This window comes from Narcine bancroftii, chromosome 10 (assembly GCF_036971445.1).
Source record: "Narcine bancroftii isolate sNarBan1 chromosome 10, sNarBan1.hap1, whole genome shotgun sequence".
NCBI classification, from domain to species: domain Eukaryota; kingdom Metazoa; phylum Chordata; class Chondrichthyes; order Torpediniformes; family Narcinidae; genus Narcine; species Narcine bancroftii.
Window position 1 is genome coordinate 60,747,795 of NC_091478.1, and position 25,708 is coordinate 60,773,502.

A 25,708-nucleotide genomic window follows, 5' to 3' on the forward strand; every position below is an offset into this window, starting at 1 on the left:
GAAATGTAACAGGGTGAGGAGGAGGAGAGAGAACATGGAAATGACTGGTGTTTTTCACCCCATTTCAATTATCACCAAGAGATTACAATATTTTCAAACAATGTAAAGCCCAGAAATGTAACAGGGTGAGGAGGAGGAGAGAGGACATGGAAATGACTGGTGTTTGTCACCCCATTTCAAGTATCACCAAGAGATTAAAATATTTGCAAAGAATGTAAAGCCCAGAAATGTAACAGGGTGAGGAGGAGGAGAGAGGACATGGATATGACTGGTGTTTGTCACCCCATTTCAATTATCACCAAGAGATTACAATATTTGCAAAGAATGTAAAGCCCAGAAATGTAACAGGGTGAGGAGGAGGAGAGGGGACATGGAAATGTCTGGTGTTTGTCACCCCATTTCAAGTATCACCAAGAGATTACAATATTTGCAAAGAATGTAAAGCCCAGAAATGTAACAAGGTGAGGAGGAGGAGAGAGGACATGGAAATGACTGGTGTTTGTCACCCCATTTCAAGTATCACCAAGAGATTAAAATATTTGCAAAGAATGTAAAGCCCAGAAATGTAACAGGGTGAGGAGGAGGAGAGAGGACATGGATATGACTGGTGTTTGTCACCCCATTTCAATTATCACCAAGAGATTACAATATTTGCAAAGAATGTAAAGCCCAGAAATGTAACAGGGTGAGGAGGAGGAGAGAGGACAAGGAAATGACTGGTGTTTGTCACCCTATTTCAATTATCACCAAGAGATATTTCCAAAGAATGTAAAGCGCAGAAATGTAGCAGGGTGAGGAGGAGGAGAGAGGACATAGAAATGGCTGGCGTTTCTCACCCCATTTCAATTATCACCAAGAGATTACAATATTTGCAAAGAATGTAAAGCCCAGAAAGGTAACAGGGTGAGGAGGAGAAGATAGGACATGGAAATGACTGGTGTTTGTCACCCCATTACAATTATCACCAAGAGATTACAATAATTGCATAGAATGTAAAGCCCAGAAATGTAAGATGGTGAGGAGCAGGAGGGAGGACATGGAAATGACTGGTGTTTGTCACCCCATTTCAATTATCACCAACAGATTACAATATTTGCAAAGAATGTTAAGCCCAGAAATGTAAGAGGGTGAGGAGGATCAGAGAGAACATGGAAATGACTGGTATTTGTCACCCCATTTCAATTATCACCAAGAGATTACAATATTTGCAAAGAATGTTAAGCCCAGAAATGTAAGAGGGTGAGTAGGATCAGAGAGGACATGGAAATGATTGGTGTTTGTCACCCCATTTCAATTATCACCAAGAGATTACAATATTTTCAAAGATTGTAAAGCCCGGAAATGTAACAGGGTGAAGAGGAGGAGAGAGAACATGGAAATGACTGGTGTTTTTCACCCCATTTCAATTATCACCAAGAGATTACAATATTTTCAAACAATGTAAAGACCAGAAATGTAACAGGGTGAGGAGGAGGAGAGAGGACATGGAAATGACTGGTGTTTGTCACCCCATTTCAAGTATCACCAAGAGATTAAAATATTTGCAAAGAATGTAAAGCCCAGAAATGTAACAGGGTGAGGAGGAGGAGAGAGGACATGGAAATGACTGGTGTTTGTCACCCCATTTCAATTATCACCAAGAGATTACAATATTTGCAAAGAATGTAAAGCACAGAAATGTAACAGGGTGAGGAGGAGGAGAGGGGACATGGAAATGTCTAGTGTTTGTCACCCCATTTCAAGTATCACCAAGAGATTACAATATTTGCAAAGAATGTAAAGCCCAGAAATGTAACAAGGTGAGGAGGAGGAGAGAGGACATGGAAATGTCTGGTGTTTGTCACCCCATTTGAAGTATCACCAAGAGATTACAATATTTGCAAAGAATGTAAAGCCCAGAAATGTAACAGGGTGAGGAGGAGGAGAGAGGACGTGGATATGACTGGTGTTTGTCACCCCATTTCAATTATCACCAAGAGATTACAATATTTGCAAAGAATGTAAAGCCCAGAAATGTAACAGGGTGAGGAGGAGGAGAGAGGACAAGGAAATGACTGGTGTTTGTCACCCTATTTCAATTATCACCAAGAGATATTTCCAAAGAATGTGAAGCGCAGAAATGTAACAGGGTGAGGAGGAGGAGAGAGGACATGGAAATGTCTGGTGTTTGTCACCCCATTTCAAGTATCACCAAGAGATTACAATATTTGCAAAGAATGTAAAGCCCAGAAATGTAACAGGGTGAGGAGGAGGAGAGAGGACATGGAAATGTCTGGTGTTTGTCACCCCATTTCAAGTATCACCAAGAGATTACAATATTTGCAAAGAATGTAAAGCCCAGAAATGTAACAAGGTGAGGAGGAGGAGAGAGGACATGGAAATGTCTGGTGTTTGTCACCCCATTTCAAGTATCACCAAGAGATTACAATATTTGCAAAGAATGTAAAGCCCAGAAATGTAACAGGGTGAGGAGGAGGAGAGAGGACATGGATATGACTGGTGTTTGTCACCCCATTTCAATTATCACCAAGAGATTACAATATTTGCAAAGAATGTAAAGACAAGAAATGTAACAGGGTGAGGAGGAGGAGAGAGGACAAGGAAATGACTGGTGTTTGTCACCCTATTTCAATTATCACCAAGAGATATTTCCAATCAATGTGAAGCGCAGAAATGTAACAGGGTGAGGAGGAGGAGAGAGGACATGGAAATGTCTGGTGTTTGTCACCCCATTTCAAGTATCACCAAGAGATTACAATATTTGCAAAGAATGTAAAGCCCAGAAATGTAACAGGGTGAGGAGGAGGAGAGAGGACATGGAAATGACTGGTGTTTGTCACCCCATTTCAATTATCACCAAGAGATTACAATATTTGCAAAGAATGTAAAGCCCAGAAATGTAACAGGGTGAGGAGAAGGAGAAAGGACAAGGAAATGACTGGTGTTTGTCACCCTATTTCAATTATCACCAAGAGATATTTCCAAAGAATGTAAAGCGCAGAAATGTAACAGGGTGAGGAGGAGGAGAGAGGACATAGAAATGGCTGGTGTTTCTCACCCCTTTTCAATTATCACCAAGAGATTACAATATTTGCAAAGAATGTAAAGCCCAGAAAGGTAACAGGGTGAGGAGGAGAAGAGAGGACATGGAAATGACTGGTGTTTGTCACCCAATTACAATTATCACCAAGAGATTACAATAATTGCATAGAATGTAAAGCCCAGAAATGTAAGATGGTGAGGAGCAGGAGAGAGGACATGGAAATGACTGGTGTTTGTCACCCCATTTCAATTATCACCAAGAGATTACAATATTTGCAAAGAATGTTAAGCCCAGAAATGTAAGAGGTTGAGGAGGATCAGAGAGGACATGGAAATGACTGGTATTTGTCACCCCATTTCAATTATCACCAAGAGATTACAATATTTTCAAAGATTGTAAAGCCCAGAAATGTAACAGGGTGAGGAGGAGGAGAGAGAACATGGAAATGACTGGTGTTTTTCACCCCATTTCAATTATCACCAAGAGATTACAATATTTTCAAACAATGTAAAGCCCAGAAATGTAACAGGGTGAGGAGGAGGAGAGAGGACATGGAAATGACTGGTGTTTGTCACCCCATTTCAAGTATCACCAAGAGATTAAAATATTTGCAAAGAATGTAAAGCCCAGAAATGTAACAGGGTGAGGAGGAGGAGAGAGGACATGGAAATGACTGGTGTTTGTCACCCCATTTCAATTATCACCAAGAGATTACAATATTTGCAAAGAATGTAAAGCCCAGAAATGTAACAGGGTGAGGAGGAGGAGAGGGGACATGGAAATGTCTGGTGTTTGTCACCCCATTTCAAGTATCACCAAGAGATTACAATATTTGCAAAGAATGTAAAGCCCAGAAATGTAACAAGGTGAGGAGGAGGAGAGAGGACATGGAAATGTCTGGTGTTTGTCACCCCATTTCAAGTATCACCAAGAGATTACAATATTTGCAAAGAATGTAAAGCCCAGAAATGTAACAGGGTGAGGAGGAGGAGAGAGGACATGGATATGACTGGTGTTTGTCACCCCATTTCAATTATCACCAAGAGATTACAATATTTGCAAAGAATGTAAAGCCCAGAAATGTAACAGGGTGAGGAGGAGGAGAGAGGACAAGGAAATGACTGGTGTTTGTCACCCTATTTCAATTATCACCAAGAGATATTTCCAAAGAATGTAAAGCTCAGAAATGTAACAGGGTGAGGAGGAGGAGAGAGGACATAGAAATGGCTGGTGTTTCTCACCCCATTTCAATTATCACCAAGAGATTACAATATTTGCAAAGAATGTAAAGCCCAGAAAGGTAACAGGGTGAGGAGGAGAAGAGAGGACATGGAAATGACTGGTGTTTGTCACCCAATTACAATTATCACCAAGAGATTACAATAATTGCATAGAATGTAAAGCCCAGAAATGTAAGATGGTGAGGAGCAGGAGAGAGGACATGGAAATGACTGGTGTTTGTCACCCCATTTCAATTATCACCAAGAGATTACAATATTTGCAAAGAATGTTAAGCCCAGAAATGTAAGAGGGTGAGGAGGATCAGAGAGGACATGGAAATGACTGGTATTTGTCACCCCATTTCAATTATCACCAAGAGATTACAATATTTGCAAAGAATGTTAAGCCCAGAAATGTAAGAGGGTGAGTAGGATCAGAGAGGACATGGAAATGATTGGTGTTTGTCACCCCATTTCAATTATCACCAAGAGATTACAATATTTTCAAAGATTGTAAAGCCCAGAAATGTAACAGGGTGAGGAGGAGGAGAGAGAACATGGAAATGACTGGTGTTTTTCACCCCATTTCAATTATCACCAAGAGATTACAATATTTTCAAACAATGTAAAGCCCAGAAATGTAACAGGGTGAGGAGAAGGAGAGAGGACATGGAAATGACTGGTGTTTGTCACCCCATTTCAAGTATCACCAAGAGATTAAAATATTTGCAAAGAATGTAAAGCCCAGAAATGTAACAGTGTGAGGAGGAGGAGAGAGGACATGGAAATGACTGGTGTTTGTCACCCCATTTCAATTATCACCAAGAGATTACAATATTTGCAAAGAATGTAAAGCCCAGAAATGTAACAGGGTGAGGAGGAGGAGAGGGGACATGGAAATGTCTGGTGTTTGTCACCCCATTTCAAGTATCACCAAGAGATTACAATATTTGCAAAGAATGTAAAGCCCAGAAATGTAACAAGGTGAGGAGGAGGAGAGAGGACATGGAAATGTCTGGTGTTTGTCACCCCATTTCAAGTATCACCAAGAGATTACAATATTTGCAAAGAATGTAAAGCCCAGAAATGTAACAGGGTGAGGAGGAGGAGAGAGGACATGGATATGACTGGTGTTTGTCACCCCATTTCAATTATCACCAAGAGATTACAATATTTGCAAAGAATGTAAAGCCCAGAAATGTAACAGGGTGAGGAGGAGGAGAGAGGACAAGGAAATGACTGGTGTTTGTCACCCTATTTCAATTATCACCAAGAGATATTTCCAAACAATGTGAAGCGCAGAAATGTAACAGGGTGAGGAGGAGGAGAGTGGACATGGAAATGTCTGGTGTTTGTCACCCCATTTCAAGTATCACCAAGAGATTACAATATTTGCAAAGAATGTAAAGCCCAGAAATGTAACAGGTGAGGAGAAGGAGAAAGGACAAGGAAATGACTGGTGTTTGTCACCCTATTTCAATTATCACCAAGAGATTACAATATTTGCAAAGAATGTAAAGCCCAGAAATGTAACAGGGTGAGGAGGAGGAGAGGGGACATGGAAATGTCCGGTGTTTGTCACCCCATTTCAAGTATCACCAAGAGATTACAATATTTGCATAGAATGTAAAGCCCAGAAATGTAAGATGGTGAGGAGCAGGAGAGAGGACAAGGAAATGACTGGTGTTTGTCACCCCATTTCAATTATCACCAAGAGATATTTCCAAAGAATGTAAAGCGCAGAAATGTAACAGGGTGAGGAGGAAGAGAGAGGACATAGAAATGGCTGGTGTTTCTCACCCCATTTCAATTATCACCAAGAGATTACAATATTTGTAAAGAATGTAAAGCCCAGAAAGGTAACAGGGTGAGGAGGAGGAGAGAGGACATGGAAATGACTGGTGTTTGTCACCCCATTACAATTATCACCAAGAGATTACAATAATTGCATAGAATGTAAAGCCCAGAAATGTAAGATGGTGAGGAGCAGGAGAGAGGACATGGAAATGACTGGTGTTTGTCACCCCATTTCAATTATCACCAAGAGATTACAATATTTGCAAAGAATGTTAAGCCCAGAAATGTAAGAGGGTGAGAAGGATCAGAGAGGACATGGAAATGACTGGTATTTGTCACCCCATTTCAATTATCTCCAAGAGATTGCAATATTTGCAAAGAATGTTAAGCCCAGAAATGTAAGAGGGTGAGTAGGATCAGAGAGGACATGGAAATGATTGGTGTTTGTCACCCCATTTCAATTATCACCAAGAGATTACAATATTTTCAAAGATTGTAAAGCCCAGAAATGTAACAGGGTGAGGAGGAGGAGAGAGAACATGGAAATGACTGGTGTTTTTCACCCCATTTCAATTATCACCAAGAGATTACAATATTTTCAAACAATGTAAAGCCCAGAAATGTAACAGGGTGAGGAGAAGGAGAGAGGACATGGAAATGACTGGTGTTTGTCACCCCATTTCAAGTATCACCAAGAGATTAAAATATTTGCAAAGAATGTAAAGCCCAGAAATGTAACAGTGTGAGGAGGAGGAGAGAGGACATGGAAATGACTGGTGTTTGTCACCCCATTTCAATTATCACCAAGAGATTACAATATTTGCAAAGAATGTAAAGCCCAGAAATGTAACAGGGTGAGGAGGAGGAGAGGGGACATGGAAATGTCTGGTGTTTGTCACCCCATTTCAAGTATCACCAAGAGATTACAATATTTGCAAAGAATGTAAAGCCCAGAAATGTAACAAGGTGAGGAGGAGGAGAGAGGACATGGAAATGTCTGGTGTTTGTCACCCCATTTCAAGTATCACCAAGAGATTACAATATTTGCAAAGAATGTAAAGCCCAGAAATGTAACAGGGTGAGGAGGAGGAGAGAGGACATGGATATGACTGGTGTTTGTCACCCCATTTCAATTATCACCAAGAGATTACAATATTTGCAAAGAATGTAAAGCCCAGAAATGTAACAGGGTGAGGAGGAGGAGAGAGGACAAGGAAATGACTGGTGTTTGTCACCCTATTTCAATTATCACCAAGAGATATTTCCAAAGAATGTGAAGCGCAGAAATGTAACAGGGTGAGGAGGAGGAGAGTGGACATGGAAATGTCTGGTGTTTGTCACCCCATTTCAAGTATCACCAAGAGATTACAATATTTGCAAAGAATGTAAAGCCCAGAAATGTAACAGGTGAGGAGAAGGAGAAAGGACAAGGAAATGACTGGTGTTTGTCACCCTATTTCAATTATCACCAAGAGATTACAATATTTGCAAAGAATGTAAAGCCCAGAAATGTAACAGGGTGAGGAGGAGGAGAGGGGACATGGAAATGTCTGGTGTTTGTCACCCCATTTCAAGTATCACCAAGAGATTACAATATTTGCATAGAATGTAAAGCCCAGAAATGTAAGATGGTGAGGAGCAGGAGAGAGGACAAGGAAATGACTGGTGTTTGTCACCCCATTTCAATTATCACCAAGAGATATTTCCAAAGAATGTAAAGCGCAGAAATGTAACAGGGTGAGGAGGAAGAGAGAGGACATAGAAATGGCTGGTGTTTCTCACCCCATTTCAATTATCACCAAGAGATTACAATATTTGTAAAGAATGTAAAGCCCAGAAAGGTAACAGGGTGAGGAGGAGGAGAGAGGACATGGAAATGACTGGTGTTTGTCACCCCATTACAATTATCACCAAGAGATTACAATAATTGCATAGAATGTAAAGCCCAGAAATGTAAGATGGTGAGGAGCAGGAGAGAGGACATGGAAATGACTGGTGTTTGTCACCCCATTTCAATTATCACCAAGAGATTACAATATTTGCAAAGAATGTTAAGCCCAGAAATGTAAGAGGGTGAGAAGGATCAGAGAGGACATGGAAATGACTGGTATTTGTCACCCCATTTCAATTATCTCCAAGAGATTACAATATTTGCAAAGAATGTTAAGCCCAGAAATGTAAGAGGGTGAGTAGGATCAGAGAGGACATGGAAATGATTGGTGTTTGTCACCCCATTTCAATTATCACCAAGAGATTACAATATTTTCAAAGATTGTAAAGCCCAGAAATGTAACAGGGTGAGGAGGAGGAGAGAGAACATGGAAATGACTGGTGTTTTTCACCCCATTTCAATTATCACCAAGAGATTACAATATTTTCAAACAATGTAAAGCCCAAAAATGTAACAGGGTGAGGAGGAGGAGAGAGGACATGGAAATGACTGGTGTTTGTCACCCCATTTCAATTATCACCAAGATATTACAATATTTGCAAAGAATGTAAAGCCCATAAATGTAAGAGTGTATGGAGGAGGAGAGAGGATATGGAAATGACTGGTGTTTGCCACCCCATTCCAATCATCACGAAGAAATTACAATATTTGCAAAGAATGTAAAGCCCAGAAATGTAAGAGGGTATGGAGGAGGAGAGAGGACATGGAAATGACTCGTGTTTGCCACCCCATTCCAATCATGACAAAGTGATTACAATATTAGCAAAGAATGTAAAGCCCAGAAATGTAAGTGAGTTAGGATGAGGAAGGGAGGACATGGAAATGACTGGTGTTTGTCACCCATTTCAATTATCACGTAGAGATTACAATATTGGCAAAGAATTTAATCCGAGAAATGTAACAGGGTGAGGAGGAGAAGAGAGGACATGGAAATGACTGCTGTTTGTCATCAAATTTCAATTATCACCAAGAGATTACAATATTTGCAAAGAATGTAAATCCCAGAAATGTAACAGGGTGAGGACGAGTAGGGAGGACAAGGAAATGACTGGTGTTTGTCACCACATTTCAATTTTCACCAAGAGATATTTCCAAAACATGTAAATCACAGAAATGTAACAGGGTGAGGAGGAGGAGATAGGACATGGAAATGGCTGGTGTTTCTCACCCCATTTCAATTATCACCAAGAGATTACAATATTTGCAAAGAATGTAAAGCCCAGAAATGTACCAGGGTGAGGAGGAGGAGGAAGGACATGGAAATGACTGGTGTTTGTCACCCCATTTCAATTATCACCAAGAGATTACAATATTTCCAAAGAATGTAAAGCCCAGAAATGTAACAGGGTGAGGAGGAGGCGAGAGGACATGGAAATGACTGGTGTTTGTCAACCAATTTCAATTATCACCAAGAGATTACAATATTTGCAAAGAATGTAAAGCCCAGAAATGTAACAGGGTGAGGAGGAGGAGAGGGGACATAGAAATGTCTGGTGTTTGTCACCCCATTTCAAGTATCACCAAGAGATTACAATATTTGCAAAGAATGTAAAGCCCAGAAATGTAACAAGGTGAGGAGGAGGAGAGAGGACATGGAACTGACTGGTGTTTGTCACCCCATTTCAATTATCATCAAGAGATTACAATATTTGCAAAGAAAGTAAAGCCCAGAAAGGTAACAGGGTGAGGAGGAGAAGAGAGGACATGGAAATGACTGCTGTTTGTCACCCCATTACAATTATCAGCAAGAGATTACAATAATTGCATAGAATGTAAAGCCCAGAAATGTAAGATGGTGAGGAGCAGGAGAGAGGACATGGAAATGTCTGGTGTTTGTCACCCCATTTCAAGTATCACCAAGAGATTACAATATTTGCAAAGAATGTAAAGCCCAGAAATGTAAAAGGGTGAGGAGGAGGAGAGAGGACATGGAAATGACTGGTGTTTGTCACCCCATTTCAATTATCACCAAGAGATTACAATATTTGCAAAGAATGTAAAGCCCAGAAAGGTAACAGGGTGAGGAGGAGGAGAGAGGACAAGGAAATGACTGGTGTTTGTCACCCTATTTCAATTATCACCAAGAGATATTTCCAAAGAATGTGAAGCGCAGAAATGTAACAGGGTGAGGAGGAGGAGAGAGGACATAGAAATGGCTGGTGTTTCTCACCCCATTTCAATTATCACCAAGAGATTACAATATTTGCAAAGAATGTAAATCCCAGAAATGTAACAGGGTGAGGAGGAGGAGAGAGGACAAGGAAATGACTGGTGTTTGTCACCCCATTTCAATTATCACCAAGAGATATTTCCAAAGAATGTAAAGCGCAGAAATGTAACAGGGTGAGGAGGAGGAGAGAGGACATAGAAATGGCTGGCGTTTCTCACCCCATTTCAATTATCACCAAGAGATTACAATATTTGCAAAGAATGTAAAGCCCAGAAAGGTAACAGGGTGAGGAGGAGAAGATAGGACATGGAAATGACTGGTGTTTGTCACCCCATTACAATTATCACCAAGAGATTACAATAATTGCATAGAATGTAAAGCCCAGAAATGTAAGATGGTGAGGAGCAGGAGGGAGGACATGGAAATGACTGGTGTTTGTCACCCCATTTCAATTATCACCAACAGATTACAATATTTGCAAAGAATGTTAAGCCCAGAAATGTAAGAGGGTGAGTAGGATCAGAGAGGACATGGAAATGATTGGTGTTTGTCACGCCATTTCAATTATCACCAAGAGATTACAATATTTGCAAAGAATGTAAAGCCCAGAAATGTAACAGGGTGAGGAGGCCGAGAGAGGACATGGAAATTACAAGTGTTTCTCACCCCATTTCAATTATCACCAAGAGATTACAATATTTGCAAAGAATGTAAAGCCCAGAAATGTAAGAGGTTATGGAGGAGGAGAGGACATAGAAATGACTGGTGTTTGTCACCCCATTTCAATTATCACCAAGAGATATTTCCAAAGAATGTGAAGCGCAGAAATGTAACAGGGTGAGGAGGAGGAGAGAGGACATAGAAATGGCTGGTGTTTCTCACCCCATTTCAATTATCACCAAGAGATTACAATATTTGAAAAGAATGTAAATCCCAGAAATGTAACAGGGTGAGGAGGAGGAGAGAGGACAAGGAAATGACTGGTGTTTGTCACCCCATTTTAATTATCACCAAGAGACATTTCCAAAGAATGTAAAGCGCAGAAATGTAACAGGGTGAGGAGGAGGAGAGAGGACATAGAAATGGCTGGTGTTTCTCACCCCATTTCAATTATCACCAAGAGATTACAATAATTGCATAGAATGTAAAGCCCAGAAATGTAACAGGGTGAGGAGCAGGAGAGAGGACATGGAAATGACTGGTGTTTGTCACCCCATTTCAATTATCACCAAGAGATTACAATATTTGCAAAGAATGTTAAGCCCAGAAATGTAAGAGGGTGAGGAGGATCAGAGAGGACATGGAAATGACTGGTGTTTGTCACCCCATTTCAATTATCACCAAGAGATTACAATATTTGCAAAGAACGTAAAGCCCAGAAATGTAACAGGGTCAGGAGGAGGAGAGGGGACATAGAAATGTCTGGTGTTTTTCACCCCATTTCAAGTATCATCAAGAGATTACAATATTTGCAAAGAAAGTAAAGCCCAGAAATGTAACAAGGTGAGGAGGAGGAGAGAGGACAAGGAAATGACTGGTGTTTGTCACCCCATTTTAATTATCACCAAGAGACATTTCCAAAGAATGTAAAGCGCAGAAATGTAACAGGGTGAGGAGGAGGAGAGAGGACATAGAAATGGCTGGTGTTTCTCACCCCATTTCAATTATCACCAAGAGATTACAATAATTGCATAGAATGTAAAGCCCAGAAATGTAACAGGGTGAGGAGCAGGAGAGAGGACATGGAAATGACTGGTGTTTGTCACCCCATTTCAATTATCACCAAGAGATTACAATATTTGCAAAGAATGTTAAGCCCAGAAATGTAAGAGGGTGAGGAGGATCAGAGAGGACATGGAAATGACTGGTGTTTGTCACCCCATTTCAATTATCACCAAGAGATTACAATATTTGCAAAGAACGTAAAGCCCAGAAATGTAACAGGGTCAGGAGGAGGAGAGGGGACATAGAAATGTCTGGTGTTTGTCACCCCATTTCAAGTATCATCAAGAGATTACAATATTTGCAAAGAAAGTAAAGCCCAGAAATGTAACAAGGTGAGGAGGAGGAGAGAGGACATGGAAATAACTGGTGTTTGTCACCCCATTTCAATTATCACCAAGAGATTACAATATTTGCAAAGAATGTAAAGCCCAGAAATGTAACAGGGTGAGGAGGAGGAGAGAGGACATGGAAATGACTGGTGTTTGTCACCCCATTTCAATTATCACCAAGAGATTACAATATTTGCAAAGAATGTAAAGCCCAGAAATGTAACAAGGTGAGGAGGAGGAGAGCGGACATGGAAATGTCTGGTGTTTGTCACCCCATTTCAAGTATCACCAAGAGATTACAATATTTGCAAAGAATGTAAAGCCCAGAAATGTAACAGGGTGAGGAGGAGGAGAGAGGACATGGAAATGACTGGTGTTTGTCACCCCATTTCAATTATCACCAAGAGATTACAATATTTGCAATGAATGTAAAGCCCAGAAATGTAACAGGGTGAGGAGGAGGAGAGAGGACATAGAAATGGCTGGTGTTTCTCACCCCATTTCAATTATCACCAAGAGATTACAATATTTGCAAAGAATGTAAATCCCAGAAATGTAACAGGGTGAGGAGGAGGAGACTGGACAAGGAAATGACTGGTGTTTGTCACCCCATTTCAATTATCACCAAGAGATATTTCCAAAGAATGTAAAGCGCAGAAATGTAACAGGGTGAGGAGGAGTATTGAGGAAATTGAAATGGCTGGTGTTTCTCACCCCATTTCAATTATCACCAAGAGATTACAATATTTGCAAAGAATGTATAGCCCAGAAAGGTAACAGGGTGAGGAGGAGAAGAGAGGACATGGAAATGACTGGTGTTTGTCACCCAATTACAATTATCACCAAGAGATTACAATAATTGCATAGAATGTAAAGCCCAGAAATGTAAGATGGTGAGGAGCAGGAGAGAGGACATGGAAATGACTGGTGTTTGTCACCCCATTTCAATTATCACCAAGAGATTACAATATTTGCAAAGAATGTTAAGCCCAGAAATGTAAGAGGGTGAGGAGGATCAGAGAGGACATGGAAATGACTGGTATTTGTCACCCCATTTCAATTATCACCAAGAGATTACAATATTTGCAAAGAATGTTAAGCCCAGAAATGTAAGAGGGTGAGTAGGATCAGAGAGGACATGGAAATGATTGGTGTTTGTCACCCCATTTCAATTATCACCAAGAGATTACAATATTTTCAAAGATTGTAAAGCCCAGAAATGTAACAGGGTGAGGAGGAGGAGAGAGAACATGGAAATGACTGGTGTTTTTCACCCCATTTCAATTATCACCAAGAGATTACAATATTTTCAAACAATGTAAAGCCCAGAAATGTAACAGGGTGAGGAGAAGGAGAGAGGACATGGAAATGACTGGTGTTTGTCACCCCATTTCAAGTATCACCAAGAGATTAAAATATTTGCAAAGAATGTAAAGCCCAGAAATGTAACAGTGTGAGGAGGAGGAGAGAGGACATGGAAATGACTGGTGTTTGTCACCCCATTTCAATTATCACCAAGAGATTACAATATTTGCAAAGAATGTAAAGCCCAGAAATGTAACAGGGTGAGGAGGAGGAGAGGGGACATGGAAATGTCTGGTGTTTGTCACCCCATTTCAAGTATCACCAAGAGATTACAATATTTGCAAAGAATGTAAAGCCCAGAAATGTAACAAGGTGAGGAGGAGGAGAGAGGACATGGAAATGTCTGGTGTTTGTCACCCCATTTCAAGTATCACCAAGAGATTACAATATTTGCAAAGAATGTAAAGCCCAGAAATGTAACAGGGTGAGGAGGAGGAGAGAGGACATGGATATGACTGGTGTTTGTCACCCCATTTCAATTATCACCAAGAGATTACAATATTTGCAAAGAATGTAAAGCCCAGAAATGTAACAGGGTGAGGAGGAGGAGAGAGGACAAGGAAATGACTGGTGTTTGTCACCCTATTTCAATTATCACCAAGAGATATTTCCAAAGAATGTGAAGCGCAGAAATGTAACAGGGTGAGGAGGAGGAGAGTGGACATGGAAATGTCTGGTGCTTGTCACCCCATTTCAAGTATCACCAAGAGATTACAATATTTGCAAAGAATGTAAAGCCCAGAAATGTAACAGGTGAGGAGAAGGAGAAAGGACAAGGAAATGACTGGTGTTTGTCACCCTATTTCAATTATCACCAAGAGATTACAATATTTGCAAAGAATGTAAAGCCCAGAAATGTAACAGGGTGAGGAGGAGGAGAGGGGACATGGAAATGTCTGGTGTTTGTCACCCCATTTCAAGTATCACCAAGAGATTACAATATTTGCATAGAATGTAAAGCCCAGAAATGTAAGATGGTGAGGAGCAGGAGAGAGGACAAGGAAATGACTGGTGTTTGTCACCCCATTTCAATTATCACCAAGAGATATTTCCAAAGAATGTAAAGCGCAGAAATGTAACAGGGTGAGGAGGAAGAGAGAGGACATAGAAATGGCTGGTGTTTCTCACCCCATTTCAATTATCACCAAGAGATTACAATATTTGTAAAGAATGTAAAGCCCAGAAAGGTAACAGGGTGAGGAGGAGGAGAGAGGACATGGAAATGACTGGTGTTTGTCACCCCATTACAATTATCACCAAGAGATTACAATAATTGCATAGAATGTAAAGCCCAGAAATGTAAGATGGTGAGGAGCAGGAGAGAGGACATGGAAATGACTGGTGTTTGTCACCCCATTTCAATTATCACCAAGAGATTACAATATTTGCAAAGAATGTTAAGCCCAGAAATGTAAGACGGTGAGAAGGATCAGAGAGGACATGGAAATGACTGGTATTTGTCACCCCATTTCAATTATCTCCAAGAGATTACAATATTTGCAAAGAATGTTAAGCCCAGAAATGTAAGAGGGTGAGTAGGATCAGAGAGGACATGGAAATGATTGGTGTTTGTCACCCCATTTCAATTATCACCAAGAGATTACAATATTTTCAAAGATTGTAAAGCCCAGAAATGTAACAGGGTGAGGAGGAGGAGAGAGAACATGGAAATGACTGGTGTTTTTCACCCCATTTCAATTATCACCAAGAGATTACAATATTTTCAAACAATGTAAAGCCCAAAAATGTAACAGGGTGAGGAGGAGGAGAGAGGACATGGAAATGACTGGTGTTTGTCACCCCATTTCAATTATCACCAAGATATTACAATATTTGCAAAGAATGTAAAGCCCATAAATGTAAGAGTGTATGGAGGAGGAGAGAGGATATGGAAATGACTGGTGTTTGCCACCCCATTCCAATCATCACGAAGAAATTACAATATTTGCAAAGAATGTAAAGCCCAGAAATGTAAGAGGGTATGGAGGAGGAGAGAGGACATGGAAATGACTCGTGTTTGCCACCCCATTCCAATCATGACAAAGTGATTACAATATTAGCAAAGAATGTAAAGCCCAGAAATGTAAGTGAGTTAGGATGAGGAAGGGAGGACATGGAAATGACTGGTGTTTGTCACCCATTTCAATTATCACGTAGAGATTACAATATTGGCAAAGAATGTAAATCCGAGAAATGTAACAGGGTGAGGAGGAGAAGAGAGGACATGGAAATGACTGCTGTTTGTCATCAAATTTCAATTATCACCAAGAGATTACAATATTTGCAAAGAATGTAAATCCCAGAAATGTAACAGGGTGAGGACGAGTAGGGAGGACAAGGAAATGACTGGTGTTTGTCACCACATTTCAATTTTCACCAAGAGATATTTCCAAAACATGTAAATCACAGAAATGTAACAGGGTGAGGAGGAGGAGATAGGACATGGAAATGGCTGGTGTTTCTCACCCCATTTCAATTATCACCAAGAGATTACAATATTTGCAAAGAATGTAAAGCCCAGAAATGTACCAGGGTGAGGAGGAGGAGGAAGGACATGGAAATGACTGGTGTTTGTCACCCCATTTCAATTATCACCAAGAGATTACAATATTTCCAAAGAATGTAAAGCCCAGAAATGTAACAGGGTGAGGAGGAGGCGAGAGGACATGGAAATGACTGGTGTTTGTCAACCAATTTCAATTATCACCAAGAGATTACAATATTTGCAAAGAATGTAGAGCCCAGAAATGTAACAGGGTGAGGAGGAGGAGAGGGGACATAGAAATGTCTGGTGTTTGTCACCCCATTTCAAGTATCACCAAGAGATTACAATATTTGCAAAGAATGTAAAGCCCAGAAATGTAACAAGGTGAGGAGGAGGAGAGAGGACATGGAACTGACTGGTGTTTGTCACCCCATTTCAATTATCATCAAGAGATTACAATATTTGCAAAGAAAGTAAAGCCCAGAAAGGTAACAGGGTGAGGAGGAGAAGAGAGGACATGGAAATGACTGCTGTTTGTCACCCCATTACAATTATCAGCAAGAGATTACAATAATTGCATAGAATGTAAAGCCCAGAAATGTAAGATGGTGAGGAGCAGGAGAGAGGACATGGAAATGACTGGTGTTTGTCACCCCATTTCAAGTATCACCAAGAGATTACAATATTTGCAAAGAATGTAAAGCCCAGAAATGTAACAAGGTGAGGAGGAGGAGAGAGGACATGGAACTGACTGGTGTTTGTCACCCCATTTCAATTATCATCAAGAGATTACAATATTTGCAAAGAAAGTAAAGCCCAGAAAGGTAACAGGGTGAGGAGGAGAAGAGAGGACATGGAAATGACTGCTGTTTGTCACCCCATTACAATTATCAGCAAGAGATTACAATAATTGCATAGAATGTAAAGCCCAGAAATGTAAGATGGTGAGGAGCAGGAGAGAGGACATGGAAATGTCTGGTGTTTGTCACCCCATTTCAAGTATCACCAAGAGATTACAATATTTGCAAAGAATGTAAAGCCCAGAAATGTAAAAGGGTGAGGAGGAGGAGAGAGGACATGGAAATGACTGGTGTTTGTCACCCCATTTCAATTATCACCAAGAGATTACAATATTTGCAAAGAATGTAAAGCCCAGAAAGGTAACAGGGTGAGGAGGAGGAGAGAGGACAAGGAAATGACTGGTGTTTGTCACCCTATTTCAATTATCACCAAGAGATATTTCCAAAGAATGTGAAGCGCAGAAATGTAACAGGGTGAGGAGGAGGAGAGAGGACATAGAAATGGCTGGTGTTTCTCACCCCATTTCAATTATCACCAAGAGATTACAATATTTGCAAAGAATGTAAATCCCAGAAATGTAACAGGGTGAGGAGGAGGAGAGAGGACAAGGAAATGACTGGTGTTTGTCACCCCATTACAATTATCACCAAGAGATTACAATAATTGCATAGAATGTAAAGCCCAGAAATGTAAGATGGTGAGGAGCAGGAGGGAGGACATGGAAATGACTGGTGTTTGTCACCCCATTTCAATTATCACCAACAGATTACAATATTTGCAAAGAATGTTAAGCCCAGAAATGTAAGAGGGTGAGGAGGATCAGAGAGGACATGGAAATGACTGGTATTTGTCACCCCATTTCAATTATCACCAAGAGATTACAATATTTGCAAAGAATGTTAAGCCCAGAAATGTAAGAGGGTGAGTAGGATCAGAGAGGACATGGAAATGATTGGTGTTTGTCACCCCATTTCAATTATCACCAAGAGATTACAATATTTGCAAAGAATGTAAAGCCCAGAAATGTAACAGGGTGAGGAGGCGGAGAGAGGACATGGAAATTACCAGTGTTTCTCACCCCATTTCAATTATCACCAAGAGATTACAATATTTGCAAAGAATGTAAAGCCCAGAAATGTAAGAGGTTATGGAGGAGGAGAGGACATAGAAATGACTGGTGTTTGTCACCCCATTTCAATTATCACCAAGAGATATTTCCAAAGAATGTGAAGCACAGAAATGTAACAGGGTGAGGAGGAGGAGAGAGGACATTGAAATGGCTGGTGTTTCTCACCCCATTTCAATTATCACCAAGAGATTACAATATTTGAAAAGAATGTAAATCCCAGAAATGTAACAGGGTGAGGAGGAGGAGAGAGGACAAGGAAATGACTGGTGTTTGTCACCCCATTTTAATTATCACCAAGAGACATTTCCAAAGAATGTAAAGCGCAGAAATGTAACAGGGTGAGGAGGAGGAGAGAGGACATAGAAATGGCTGGTGTTTCTCACCCCATTTCAATTATCACCAAGAGATTACAATAATTGCATAGAATGTAAAGCCCAGAAATGTAACAGGGTGAGGAGCAGGAGAGAGGACATGGAAATGACTGGTGTTTGTCACCCCATTTCAATTATCACCAAGAGATTACAATATTTGCAAAGAATGTTAAGCCCAGAAATGTAAGAGGGTGAGGAGGATCAGAGAGGACATGGAAATGACTGGTGTTTGTCACCCCATTTCAATTATCACCAAGAGATTACAATATTTGCAAAGAACGTAAAGCCCAGAAATGTAACAGGGTCAGGAGGAGGAGAGGGGACATAGAAATGTCTGGTGTTTGTCACCCCATTTCAAGTATCACCAAGAGATTACAATATTTGCAAAGAATGTAAAGCCCAGAAATGTAACAAGGTGAGGAGGAGGAGAGAGGACATGGAAATAACTGGTGTTTGTCACCCCATTTCAATTATCACCAAGAGATTACAATATTTGCAAAGAATGTAAAGCCCAGAAATGTAACAGGGTGAGGAGGAGGAGAGAGGACATGGAAATGACTGGTGTTTGTCACCCCATTTCAATTATCACCAAGAGATTACAATATTTGCAAAGAATGTAAAGCCCAGAAATGTAACAAGGTGAGGAGGAGGAGAGCGGACATGGAAATGTCTGGTGTTTGTCACCCCATTTCAAGTATCACCAAGAGATTACAATATTTGCAAAGAATGTAAAGCCCAGAAATGTAACAGGGTGAGGAGGAGGAGAGAGGACATGGAAATGACTGGTGTTTGTCACCCCATTTCAATTATCACCAAGAGATTACAATATTTGCAATGAATGTAAAGCCCAGAAATGTAACAGGGTGAGGAGGAGGAGAGAGGACAAGGAAATGACTGGTGTTTGTCACCCTATTTCAATTATCACCAAGAGATATTGCCAAAGAATGTGAAGCGCAGAAATGTAACAGGGTGAGGAGGAGGAGAGAGGACATAGAAATGGCTGGTGTTTCTCACCCCATTTCAATTATCACCAAGAGATTACAATATTTCCAAAGAATGTAAATCCCAGAAATGTAACAGGGTGAGGAGGAGGAGACTGGACAAGGAAATGACTGGTGTTTGTCACCCCATTTCAATTATCACCAAGAGATATTTCCAAAGAATGTAAAGCGCAGAAATGTAACAGGGTGAGGAGGAGTATTGAGGAAATTGAAATGGCTGGTGTTTCTCACCCCATTTCAATTATCACCAAGAGATTACAATATTTGCAAAGAATGTAAAGCCCAGAAATGTAAGATGGTGAGGAGCAGGAGAGAGGACATGGAAATGACTGGTGTTTGTCACCCCATTTCAATTATCACCAAGAGATTACAATATTTGCAAAGAATGTTAAGCCCAGAAATGTAAGAGGGTGAGGAGGATCTGAGAGGACATGGAAATGTCTGGTGTTTGTCACCCCATTTCAAGTATCACCAAGAGATTACAATATTTGCAAAGAATGTAAAGCCCAGAAATGTAACAGGGTGAGGAGGAGGAGAGAGGACATGGAAATGACTGGTGTTTGTCACCCCATTTCAATTATCACCAAGAGATTACAATATTTGCAAAGAATGTAAAGCCCAGAAATGTAACAGGGTGAGGAGGAGGAGAGAGGACAAGGAAATGACTGGTGTTTGTCACCCCATTTCAATTATCACCAAGAGATATTTCCAAAGAATGTAAAGCGCAGAAATGTAGCAGGGTGAGGAGGAGGAGAGAGGACATAGAAATGGCTGGCGTTTCTCACCCCATTTCAATTATCACCAAGAGATTACAATATTTGCAAAGAATGTAAAGCCCAGAAAGGTAACAGGGTGAGGAGGAGAAGATAGGACATGGAAATGACTGGTGTTTGTCACCCCATTACAATTATCACCAAGAGATTACAATAATTGCATAGAATGTAAAGCCCAGAAATGTAAGATGGTGAGGAGCAGGAGGGAGGACATGGAAATGACTGGTGTTTGTCACCCCATTTCAATTATCACCAACAGATTACAATATTTGCAAAGAATGTTAAGCCCAGAAATGTAAGAGGGTGAGGAGGATCAGAGAGGACATGGAAATGACTGGTATTTGTCACCCCATTTCAATTATCACCAAGAGATTACAATATTTGCAAAGAATGTTAAGCCCAGAAATGTAAGAGGGTGAGTAGGATCAGAGAGGACATGGAAATGATTGGTGTTTGTCACCCCATTTCAATTATCACCAAGAGATTACAATATTTGCAAAGAATGTAAAGCCCAGAAATGTAACAGGGTGAGGAGGCGGAGAGAGGACATGGAAATTACCAGTGTTTCTCACCCCATTTCAATTATCACCAAGAGATTACAATATTTGCAAAGAATGTAAAGCCCAGAAATGTAAGAGGGTATGGAGGAGGAGAGGACATAGAAATGACTGGTGTTTGTCACCCCATTTCAATTATCACCAAGAGATATTTCCAAAGAATGTGAAGCGCAGAAATGTAACAGGGTGAGGAGGAGGAGAGAGGACATAGAAATGGCTGGAGTTTCTCACCCCATTTCAATTATCACCAAGAGATTACAATATTTGAAAAGAATGTAAATCCCAGAAATGTAACAGGGTGAGGAGGAGGAGAGAGGACAAGGAAATGACTGGTGTTTGTCACCCCATTTTAATTATCACCAAGAGATATTTCAAAAGAATGTAAAGCGCAGAAATGTAACAGGGTGAGGAGGAGGAGAGAGGACATAGAAATGGCTGGTGTTTCTCACCCCATTTCAATTATCACCAAGAGATTACAATAATTGCATAGAATGTAAAGCCCAGAAATGTAAGATGGTGAGGAGCAGGAGAGAGGACATGGAAATGACTGGTGTTTGTCACCCCATTTCAATTATCACCAAGAGATTACAATATTTGCAAAGAATGTTAAGCCCAGAAATGTAAGAGGGTGAGGAGGATCAGAGAGGACATGGAAATGACTGGTATTTGTCACCCCATTTCAATTATCACCAAGAGATTACAATATTTGCAAAGAATGTTAAGACCAGAAATGTAAGAGGGTGAGTAGGATCAGAGAGGACATGGAAATGATTGGTGTTTGTCACCCCATTTCAATTATCACCAAGAGATTACAATATTTGCAAAGAATGTTAAGCCCAGAAATGTAAGAGGATGAGGAGGATCAGAGAGGACATGGAAATGACTGGTATTTGTCACCCCATTTCAATCATCACCAAGAGATTACAATATTTGCAAAGAATGTTAAGCCCAGAAATGTAAGAGCGTGAGTAGGATTAGAGAGGACATGGAAATGATTGGTGTTTGTCACCCTATTTCAATTATCACCAAGAGATATTTCCAAAGAATGTGAAGCGCAGAAATGTAACAGGGTGAGGAGGAGGAGAGAGGACATGGAAATGTCTGGTGTTTGTCACCCCATTTCAAGTATCACCAAGAGATTACAATATTTGCAAAGAATGTAAAGCCCAGAAATGTAACAGGGTGAGGAGGAGGAGAGAGGACATGGAAATGACTGGTGTTTGTCACCCCATTTTAATTATCACCAAGAGATATTTCAAAAGAATGTAAAGCGCAGAAATGTAACAGGGTGAGGAGGAGGAGAGAGGACATAGAAATGGCTGGTGTTTCTCACCCCATTTCAATTATCACCAAGAGATTACAATATTTGCAAAGAATGTAAATCCCAGAAATGTAACAGGGTGAGGAGGAGGAGAGAGGACAAGGAAATGACTGGTGTTTGTCACCCCATTTCAATTATCACCAAGAGATATTTCCAAAGAATGTAAAGCGCAGAAATGTAACAGGGTGAGGAGGAGGAGAGAGGACATAGAAATGGCTTGCGTTTCTCACCCCATTTCAATTATCACCAAGAGATTACAATATTTGCAAAGAATGTAAAGCCCAGAAAGGTAACAGGGTGAGGAGGAGAAGATAGGACATGGAAATGACTGGTGTTTGTCACCCCATTACAATTATCACCAAGAGATTACAATAAATGCATAGAATGTAAAGCCCAGAAATGTAAGATGTTGAGGAGCAGGAGGGAGGACATGGAAATGACTGGTGTTTGTCACCCCATTTCAATTATCACCAACAGATTACAATATTTGCAAAGAATGTTAAGCCCAGAAATGTAAGAGGGTGAGGAGGATCAGAGAGGACATGGAAATGACTGGTATTTGTCACCCCATTTCAATTATCACCAAGAGATTACAATATTTGCAAAGAATGTTAAGCCCAGAAATGTAAGAGGGTGAGTAGGATCAGAGAGGACATGGAAATGATTGGTGTTTGTCACCCCATTTCAATTATCACCAAGAGATTACAATATTTGCAAAGAATGTAAAGCCCAGAAATGTAACAGGGTGAGGAGGCGGAGAGAGGACATGGAAATTACCAGTGTTTCTCACCCCATTTCAATTATCACCAAGAGATTACAATATTTGCAAAGAATGTAAAGCCCAGAAATGTAAGAGGTTATGGAGGAGGAGAGGACATAGAAATGACTGGTGTTTGTCACCCCATTTCAATTATCACCAAGAGATATTTCCAAAGAATGTGAAGCGCAGAAATGTAACAGGGTGAGGAGGAGGAGAGAGGACATAGAAATGGCTGGTGTTTCTCACCCCATTTCAATTATCACCAAGAGATTACAATATTTGAAAAGAATGTAAATCCCAGAAATGTAACAGGGTGAGGAGGAGGAGAGAGGACAAGGAAATGACTGGTGTTTGTCACCCCATTTTAATTATCACCAAGAGACATTTCCAAAGAATGTAAAGCGCAGAAATGTAACAGGGTGAGGAGGAGGAGAGAGGACATAGAAATGGCTGGTGTTTCTCACCCCATTTCAATTATCACCAAGAGATTACAATAATTGCATAGAATGTAAAGCCCAGAAATGTAACAGGGTGAGGAGCAGGAGAGAGGACATGGAAATGACTGGTGTTTGTCACCCCATTTCAATTATCACCAAGAGATTACAATATTTGCAAAGAATGTTAAGCCCAGAAATGTAAGAGGGTGAGGAGGATCAGAGAGGACATGGAAATGACTGGTGTTTGTCACCCCATTTCAATTATCACCAAGAGATTACAATATTTGCAAAGAACGTAAAGCCCAGAAATGTAACAGGGTCAGGAGGAGGAGAGGGGACATAGAAATGTCTGGTGTTTGTCACCCCATTTCAAGTATCACCAAGAGATTACAATATTTGCAAAGAATGTAAAGCCCAGAAATGTAACAAGGTGAGGAGGAGGAGAGAGGACATGGAACTGACTGGTGTTTGTCACCCCATTTCAATTATCATCAAGAGATTACAATATTTGCAAAGAAAGTAAAGCCCAGAAATGTAACAAGGTGAGGAGGAGGAGAGAGGACATGGAAATAACTGGTGTTTGTCACCCCATTTCAATTATCACCAAGAGATTACAATATTTGCAAAGAATGTAAAGCCCAGAAATGTAACAGGGTGAGGAGGAGGAGAGAGGACATGGAAATGACTGGTGTTTGTCACCCCATTTCAATTATCACCAAGAGATTACAATATTTGCAAAGAATGTAAAGCCCAGAAATGTAACAAGGTGAGGAGGAGGAGAGCGGACATGGAAATGTCTGGTGTTTGTCACCCCATTTCAAGTATCACCAAGAGATTACAATATTTGCAAAGAATGTAAAGCCCAGAAATGTAACAGGGTGAGGAGGAGGAGAGAGGACATGGAAATGACTGGTGTTTGTCACCCCATTTCAATTATCACCAAGAGATTACAATATTTGCAATGAATGTAAAGCCCAGAAATGTAACAGGGTGAGGAGGAGGAGAGAGGACAAGGAAATGACTGGTGTTTGTCACCCTATTTCAATTATCACCAAGAGATATTGCCAAAGAATGTGAAGCGCAGAAATGTAACAGGGTGAGGAGGAGGAGAGAGGACATAGAAATGGCTGGTGTTTCTCACCCCATTTCAATTATCACCAAGAGATTACAATATTTGCAAAGAATGTAAATCCCAGAAATGTAACAGGGTGAGGAGGAGGAGACTGGACAAGGAAATGACTGGTGTTTGTCACCCCATTTCAATTATCACCAAGAGATATTTCCAAAGAATGTAAAGCGCAGAAATGTAACAGGGTGAGGAGGAGTATTGAGGAAATTGAAATGGCTGGTGTTTCTCACCCCATTTCAATTATCACCAAGAGATTACAATATTTGCAAAGAATGTAAAGCCCAGAAAGGTAACAGGGTGAGGAGGAGAAGAGAGGACATGGAAATGACTGGTGTTTGTCACCCAATTACAATTATCACCAAGAGATTACAATAATTGCATAGAATGTAAAGCCCAGAAATGTAAGATGGTGAGGAGCAGGAGAGAGGACATGGAAATGACTGGTGTTTGTCACCCCATTTCAATTATCACCAAGAGATTACAATATTTGCAAAGAATGTTAAGCCCAGAAATGTAAGAGGGTGAGGAGGATCAGAGAGGACATGGAAATGACTGGTATTTGTCACCCCATTTCAATTATCACCAAGAGATTACAATATTTGCAAAGAATGTTAAGCCCAGAAATGTAAGAGGGTGAGTAGGATCAGAGAGGACATGGAAATGATTGGTGTTTGTCACCCCATTTCAATTATCACCAAGAGATTACAATATTTTCAAAGATTGTAAAGCCCAGAAATGTAACAGGGTGAGGAGGAGGAGAGAGAACATGGAAATGACTGGTGTTTTTCACCCCATTTCAATTATCACCAAGAGATTACAATATTTTCAAACAATGTAAAGCCCAGAAATGTAACAGGGTGAGGAGAAGGAGAGAGGACATGGAAATGACTGGTGTTTGTCACCCCATTTCAAGTATCACCAAGAGATTAAAATATTTGCAAAGAATGTAAAGCCCAGAAATGTAACAGTGTGAGGAGGAGGAGAGAGGACATGGAAATGACTGGTGTTTGTCACCCCATTTCAATTATCACCAAGAGATTACAATATTTGCAAAGAATGTAAAGCCCAGAAATGTAACAGGGTGAGGAGGAGGAGAGGGGACATGGAAATGTCTGGTGTTTGTCACCCCATTTCAAGTATCACCAAGAGATTACAATATTTGCAAAGAATGTAAAGCCCAGAAATGTAACAAGGTGAGGAGGAGGAGAGAGGACATGGAAATGTCTGGTGTTTGTCACCCCATTTCAAGTATCACCAAGAGATTACAATATTTGCAAAGAATGTAAAGCCCAGAAATGTAACAGGGTGAGGAGGAGGAGAGAGGACATGGATATGACTGGTGTT